This window comes from Phasianus colchicus, chromosome 5 (assembly GCF_987193195.1).
Source record: "Phasianus colchicus chromosome 5, bPhaCol1.hap1.1, whole genome shotgun sequence".
Lineage (NCBI taxonomy): Eukaryota > Metazoa > Chordata > Aves > Galliformes > Phasianidae > Phasianus > Phasianus colchicus.
In genome coordinates, this window is record NC_143440.1 from 30,479,226 (window position 1) to 30,487,676 (window position 8,451).

The 8,451-nt window shown below is 41.7% G+C and overlaps 1 long non-coding RNA gene across 1 annotated transcript; it reads right to left on the reverse strand.

Moving 5' to 3' along the window:
* Window positions 1–3,319: 3,319 nt before the first annotated feature.
* On the reverse strand, window positions 3,320–7,646 carry LOC149917821 (uncharacterized). Its single transcript, XR_016466909.1, has 2 exons — window positions 7,470–7,646; window positions 3,320–4,893 (listed from the first exon to the last, which is right to left on the reverse strand). It is a non-coding gene; the product is annotated as an uncharacterized LOC149917821 (long non-coding RNA).
* Window positions 7,647–8,451: the final 805 nt, after the last annotated feature.

The window sequence follows — 8,451 nt, forward strand, 5'->3', positions numbered from 1 at the left end:
ACAACAAACTTATCAAAATTGGTCATGCCAAGGTCTTTAGTTAAAATCTCCTCAAACAACAATACTTCATTGGAGACATAGAGCTACTCCTAGACAAAGGCTGACTTCCTGCAATACGCATGGTGGTTAATGTTGCCAGAGATTTGCAACCACTGATAATATATTTGAATTATATTCCGTATCTGCATATCTTGGAGAAAGGAAATATGCTCTGTCAACCCAAAATTCCTATTTTGCTCCTTGTAGACGTTATGGGGCAGTCTGGTTTTTCACTTGAGGAAAAGAAGCTGTTTCATGCTTACAGTCTCACCTACTTGAAGAAATAATGGGTACTTGTTATTTATTTTTTCCTTCTGGCCTGGTCAGATGATTCTGTCTTGGGTGAAAAGATTTCACGTGTTTACTAACAAATACACAGATGTGCATCACTCATGTGATCATCCTTTTGTTTGACACCCACCCTGTGTTTGTAAGGACCGTTCAGCATGCACTGAGATCTTCTCAGAGAACCTCTTACAATGTGACCACAGACACAGGCCGATTGTTTGGGGAAACACATCCAAGGAGAATGGATTAAGTTCTGTTGAAGGAATATGATCAATTTTTTTTCATACTAAGTTGTCTTCATGAAAGAACTGGGATACTGTTTTTCTGTGTCGTAAATCTAGTCTAGCAATTAGAGAAAACAATGGGATCTTCCTTCTACCTACAAATACCTAATTTTAACAGTTGGTTCTTAACAAACAAACAAACAAACAAACAAAAAAACCCAAAACAACAACAACAAAAACCCAACAACTTGAGCTGCTGACAGCAGCAGTATTGAAGTATCTTACTTGCTTTTCCCAGATCTCCAACATGGGTTCAGACCTCAGCTCTCTCTCCTTGAGAGATAGAGATCCTTGGTGTCCCTTCTCAACTTCTCATACTTTTGGGCATCTTGTAACTTTGGCCATCCCTGGATCCAGTAAACCCGGTGCTAGTAGGGAATAGTTAATTTTACTTTTGTTTCCTGCAGTTCTTGAAAGCTGAGCCAGTAATTGCCAGTAAGAGCCAGTGACTGCCCAGGGATAGCTGCAAACTGCCATTAGTAGGATACAAAAAAAGACAGAAGATAAATGAATTTGCATAGAAAGGATTGCCTTTGGATTTGTGTGCAAGGCTGCAGACTTCTCCCAAGGTGCTGATAATCTCTGGTAGCACTGAATTCCTGCATAACCAATCACGTATCTCAGTTTAAGTAGCCTAGTGGGTTAGATGTTTGTTGGCTAAACTCTCTGCAGAAGAATCCTGAAAGAAACTTCCCTATCAGCCTTTGCTTTGGAGATGTGTATCAGCAAGGGACTAGAGTAGAGGAACCCAGTCCTTCTTAATATAGAAAGGGTGATTGTGAAGACTTCTCTCTTTCTTTCTGTTGGCTGTTTGCTTTGTCCCTTCAAACCTGAATTAAAGTTATATGAGATGTGTGCATGTGAAGTTAATACAGCCCAACTTGTCCTGTAGCAGTCACTGGAGCTATAGCCAAGGTTGAAATTCATTCTGTATGGGTCTTGGCAGTCATCTGGGAAATAGTAGACTTGGGAGAAGATTTTCCTTTTTTAAGAAAAAGAATATTACTTGAGGCAGTTGTTGCGATGTGACCCCCCTCAATTCTGCAAAATTAGTTTCATCCTTCTGCTACTGGTCCTGACCAATATCTTTGCCGAGGTTGTAGGAATGGTGAGACTGACATGCTGGATGGTGTGTTATTGGGTATTTTTAAAGGGAAAAATACAGACAGCACATAATATATGTGCTAGAAGCCAAACAAGAATGTGGAAATGTGGAGGCCTTGCCTTATTTTACCAGCTATATTTACTGCAGGATTATAAGTAAAAGGGCCATGGATTGCTCATTCATGTTAATGGGAGCTCTGCACATGGACCAAGCACTATGGAGTATTAGCATAGTTTGACAACAAAAGTTTATATCATTCAAGAGTCTGTTTTTCAAACTGGCATTTGTGCTCATTTGCAAAAATGCCTACCTATTGCCTTTGATTGTTTTAGCAAGAAGAAATACCTCAAGGAATTGATAAAAGATCGCAGAACAATCTTTTACAGTTCCTAAAGACTTCAGTGGTCTCTGTTTCTTTGGTTTGCGTGTGTTCACACAGGTGTTACACAGCTCAGTTCTTCTCCACCAGGAAAAGCAGAAAAGACCAAACACATCAAATGCACTGGAATGTAATTGTGTGTGTGGGTGTGCGTGGGTGTGTGTGTGTGTTCTTAAACTGAATGCAGTCTGACATCCCCTACCCCTTCTTTCTTCCATGTGCCTCACCTTCCTCCTTAGCCACAGAAAGGAGGGTCTCTTCCTGTGAATCCTATGCTGGAAGTTGGTTTCTGGGAAGCGAAACCTAATGTTCTGTGGGCTGTTTTTTAAAGCCATGTTTTCAGTTCTGTCTTCAGATTCTTAGCTGCCTTTGGGGAATGGAGGGGTGGGAAGAGTAGATTCTTAAACTGTTTTTAAAATCTATTATGAAAATGTTGCATGTATAAAGTTATTCTTAAATCTAAAGGAGTCTCCCTGATTGTGGACATAGCTCCAGGAGAGCATCATCACAGATTCCTCAGCTCCAGTTTTTATCAGACTATTATGAAAGGAAAAATTGATGACAAAAGGGGAGAGACTTGGTGTGATGTAAAGACAACATTGTCAGTATCTTTTTAAATAAAACTCAGAAGCTAGGCTTCAAATAAGGAAATTTCAAAACACTCAAGGGATTTGAATGTCTGTTTCCACTGGATGCATTTGAAAATCCTGCCACTAAATTTGAGTTTGGGTGTCTAGACTGTTGGGATTCTTTTTTTGTGAAACCAATCACGTATCTTTTCTTCTGTTCTTTTCAGTGGTATGGAGTACACTCTCATGTTTCTAGGTAAAATTCACTGATGAGAAAACTGTGAAATGTGGCTTCACATTTTCTCCCTTCCCCTCTTGCATGACTTTTCTATTTTTGTGGGATACATTTAAAACTTCAGAGTCCTTCATCTGAAAAACCAAAAGGGTAAAATGAGATAGAATTTGCAATGTACTTAATAAAATGACCACAGTGGAGGGTTTCCCCACGATTTCTAATGTTCACCAGAATATTATACTGTCCTGCTGCAGAAGTAATTCTGATGCTCTCCTGTGAGATTTCTGTCTGGATTAGTCCTGAAGTGCACACACCTTCTTTGCCATGGACTGAGACCCAGTGAGAATGTAGCATTTTGTTTATCCTGGTTGTGTGCCTCCAGGACTCCTGCCTGTACCAAAGGTGACTGGGCAGTGCTCCTTTTTTTTTTTTTTTTTTTTTTTTAATCTGTGCAGTATATTTGCTTTATGCTTTCTTTCTTTGGTGCTTTTTAATACTTTAATACTTGGATTGTTTTTTCTAATAACTGGTACAATTTTTAATAAAATTGTTAAATTCTTTATCTGTGTTCGTTGTTTTATTTTTTAAGAGATGGAGGGTGTTTCTACAGCTAGCCAGTTCTGGAGTTACTTAAATTGGTGGTACAGCTTTGGTTGTTCAACTTTGAAAATACCTGGTAGGTCCTTTTACGTATACCCTAAAACCAAGCTCTACAGCAAAGGCAAGATTTTATTTCCAGGCTGGACTTCTATCCTCAAGAACAATTCAAATTATGAAATGTTCTTTCAAGGACAAACATTCCCATGAATGGACAGAGAGCTGCTGCTGGTGGAGCTGTGCAGTTAACTTGGAGCTGCACTATTAACTTGCTGCTTCAAATCAGAAACCTGAGAATTTGTTTCTCTTGAGACATACATAGCATGCCAAATCTGTAAAATGTAACCTTTGACTGATGGCTGCTTCCTTTGTGCCTAGGCAAGTACATTCAGAGTCACCTCAGGCCAAGGGCACTAATTGAGAGAGGTACTGTTCTTGCTGGTCTTCTGGCATAAAGGCAATGGACAAAGGTTGCTGCAACTTTCAGGGGACTTGTAATGACTCTCTTCAAACACAAAAATGAGGATGACTTGACCATTACAAGTGACAGCAAGATACGTTTTAGTAATCACCAGGCCTCTCCTTAAGTTTTACTGCATTCCTACATGGAAAGATAAACTTATGTCCGTTAAGTAATGGCGGTTAATCTTGGTAGAGCAGAAATGGAGAGGCATATATTGCAAATTATTTATAATATCACTGATCATATTCCTTCAACCACATGCCTCCACCAATGTGATGTTGTTTGTATAGTGTTCATTGGGAGGCTTTAGGAAACTGTATTAACAATCCTACTCGATGTTAAGTTGCCTCTGTTGGTATGTGCCTGTCACAAAAGGGTCTTTCATTCTGAGAACACATGATGTGTGTGGTATGAAAAGCCACATGTGCATCTAAGACCACAGGGGGAAAAAGACAGTTTTTCTTTTCATTATATTAGATCTGCTGAAAGTGTGTCCCCTGGCCAGTATCATGTGACTATGAAAGAGCCTGTTGTAACACACTGATACGTGGGGACAGAAGTGAGATTGACTTAGATGAGTGTTGGCTCTGACTTTCCTGATTCTCATTAAATTCTTGCCATTAATTAAAATCTCATTCTTAAAATCTTTATTAAGTCTTGTATCAAAGAAAATAATAACTTTTACAAATGAACTACTGTAATGCTTTCCCAGAGGGATTTGCCACTGGGATGCAATGCACCTTGCTCAAAACAAAAGCAAGTGCACAGTTGTATAGACTGCTTTCCTTCTTTGGGGATCTGGATCAGTCTTGGCTGTTTGGTTTAAATCAATCAAAACCTGCTGTCCGTCATCCAGCCATGATGTAGCAGAATCACTGCATGGAAACTTTTTCGGGGTAGGCATCAGGACCAAAAACTACAGGCTGGCACATTCCTGTCACAATGAATGTTAGTACATACAATTATTTTAGTGTGAAAGAAAGAAGATATCACAGAAAATGTACTTCAGAAAAGTTTTGTTCTCAAAACCTTAAGCCCTTAAACTAACACAGCATTTTCAATTTATTTCCAGCTATGGAAACCGCAGTGTCCATTGCTTTACACATTAGCATGACTAGCACTTTAAGAGAAAAGGAGTTCTGTTATGAACTTCCTAGTGGTATGCTGTAGGGACAAGGTAAAAAGTTTAAGTAGGATTACTGCATCAAGGAAAAAATGTTTATCAAGAAGTGCTCAGCCTGCCTCGTTAAAAATAATAAAGCACTCTGAGGACAAGAAAGCTCTTTGGTTGCGCAAGCTACTGCACAAAGCACTTCATTTTCATGACTCTGTCAGCTGAAGTTTAGAAGCCACTATAGCACTTGGTTTGGGGACTATTTTTCAAGTACATATACGTTGTTTTATGGTGCAATAAATGTGCCACTCCTTACTTTTTGTAATGTATATCCAAACTTGGAAGCTGCTCTCCTAACCAGCTTTCTGATGGTACTTTCTTACCAGAGTAATTCCAAAACAACCCAGTCTACTTCTTCCCTTTGCCTTCGTCTCTCATTGCTATTTATGGAGAGATAATGTTTGGGAAAGAAAAATTGTCCTGAAAATGATTTTTGGCCACCTGTGGGGATGGGCTGGTGTTAAAATATATGAGATGCAATTCCTTCATTGTGCATACTGGTGGTTGCTGGTGAAAGTCCTGAGTCTGAAAGAAACCTGCTTCCACCAGAAACTGAACAAATAGCGGATGGTAATTTCTGGCACTGAGTTATCTTCCACCTGACATGATGCACAGCACTCTAATAGTTGTATGGAGTCAGACGACAAATTGACAGGCGTAGTGCATTGACGTCAATATTCATATTCTCCTGCATAAGTCCCTTAAATCTTGATTTCTCTTAAAAGAATTATGTTCTCTGTAACATTTATAATGGACTCTTTTCTTTCTCCATTAGAGTCTGTGTCAGCATTCTCCTTCTCTGTGTTTTGCCTCAGGGCTCTTGATGTATACAAAGGCTCCTCTGTTTTCTGCTCTTAGTCACACGCTTTCACTCTTAACCTCAGCGCTATAAACTAAACATCCACCCACCATGGCTGGAGATGACCCTGTTTATGTCTGCTGCTCGAATCACGACAGCAACAGTCATGAAAGTATGTTCCATGGAGACAGTTAGCTCTTGATAACTGGACAATGAGTCTTAGCTTTTCATAACATGAGATTTGCAAAAATTTCAGCAGAAATAAAGAGCCAGAAATAGTTAATGGAATCTGTAAAGTAATAGCTTGTTTCAATTCTGTTACTTCACCACCTTTTTCAATTACTGTAAATGATTCACTGGAACAGCCCACCATGCTATGGGACCATGAACCCAACCAGGGTGACGGCAGGGGAGTGGGGACCAGGTCAGCGTCCCTCCATGCGGCTGAGGGCTGCTCAGAAGGACATCACCACTCCAAGCCCAGCAGCTATGTCCAGGAGTATAGCTGCAGGCCATCCCACTCATAAGACCTTTCCATCTTTAGAGCACTTCATTGTCTTCATTGCGGTGCTGGAACAGGCTGCCCAGAGAGGTTGTGGATGCCTCATCTCTAGAGATGTTCAAGGCCAGATTGGATGGGGTCCTGGGCTGCCTGATCTAGTATTAAATGAGGAGGTTGGTGGCCCTGCCTGTGGCAGGGGGGTTGGAGATTCATGATCCTTGAGATCCCTTCCAACTCTGGCCATTCTGTGATTCTGTCAGTCTCCTTGCCTGGCATGCCAGGCAGAGGGCTGGTGGCGAGAAAGGCCCCTCCTGAGGAGACCACCAGCTTGCAGGAAGCAGGACGAGCAGAATGCCAGTTGGGAACATGAGAGAAAGGGTCAGGAACACTTAGAACAATTTGCAGCATGTGACAACATGTTAATCTCTTTATAAACAGCTGAAACCAGTTGTCCAGCTGAAGTCAGGCTTACTTCTCTGCAAACACTACCAGACAAAGAGTGCATCAGGAACAAGGTGTGGTTCTCTATGAGGGTCTGCTGCTCTCCTGGCTGGGTCTCAGCAGATACTGCCAGAGACACAGACACACTGGAGAAACGTGAGCTGTCCTGACTCCTTCTGCCGTATCATCTGCTCTGTTCCCACTTTCCTTTCACCATTTTGCAAAGACCAGGAACAGAAGCTGCTATGATGCTGTTCTTGTAGAAAGCATTGCAATGCCTTCCCAGCGGGTCAGCCTGCAGCTGCGCTGCAGGAAGTCCCATGGCTCCTCAACACCAGTGACTCGCTCAGCTCCCCATGCAGCTCTCGCAGCAGAAGTGGGTCACAGAGCTCACCCTGACTGTCACTGCATCTTCCCTGTGGTGTGTATGCTAGCACTTTCATTAGTTTGATTTTAAACATCCCAAGTGAGCATCTTTCCACTATTTCCCACAGGAGACCAATGTACCTTCTAATAAATCTCACTGACAGAAGGTTTTTCACCAATATCCATCCTAACGTCTTCTGCTTAATTATATTCCAATACCCTACTTACATGTCCTTGTGTTACTTTGCAAGATTTTACCAAAGTCATTCCTACAGCTGGTGCACCTCCGAGCTCACTGAATTCCTTGACTTGTCTTCAGTGTGCCTGCAGTCAGCTTTTTTGGTAAATGGAGAATGTTAAGGTGTCCAGCACCACATCTACTGGCTCTGCAGCAGGGAGGGCAGCCATCACCAAGGGACACCCCTGGTTATTGTTCCCTGAGGGAACCTCACTGTTCCTTTTAGCTGCTGGTTCCAGAACTGAGCCATCTTCATCACCACCACAGGAACTCACTTTGCTTTTTGAAAGAAGAAGAACCAAAGCAGAGCACCTGGCTTTTCTCTACCCATCAGTGGAGCTGGTCTGGGTGAATATCCCTTGCTGGAGGATGGTCACATCTATAGTGGCTCTCCCTGACTTCTTAGATGTGGATTACAAGTGCTAGGGTCCCAGTGGATTGCAATTGAAGGTGTCTGGAGACAGTCAACCTGCTTTGCGCTTTATTAGAGTTGTTATGACAGATAAACATAAGACACAGAATTATATCCAACAAGGGGCATAGGGAACTAGCTGTCCCTTTTGGTACTGAAGTCCATATCCACAATTTCATCCAGCTGCTGCATAACCCTGAAAAGCTTTTTACATCAAATTTCCCCAAATGCCTAAAATTCTGCTGGAAGCACTGAGCATCTCAGGACCAATCTCATTCTTTGCCTCTCTCAATTGAGTACTGCCAGGGTGGACTTTTTCAGAGCACATCTCCAAACTAGTGTTCACAAAAGATGCAGAAGATGATCCTTTTTTCTCCAATGTCAGCAAATAATCCATCCAAAGTTGTTGTCTGTTGCTATATGAGCTCTGAGCCTAGTGCTCTCTGCTCCCAGAAGAGCAACTGGTCAGGCCGTGTTGCTCTGAACTTCTTTTGATGAAACTGTGACACTTGGATATTATGGTAGCCAGTGACAAGGGAAAGAGCAAACATGACCATCAT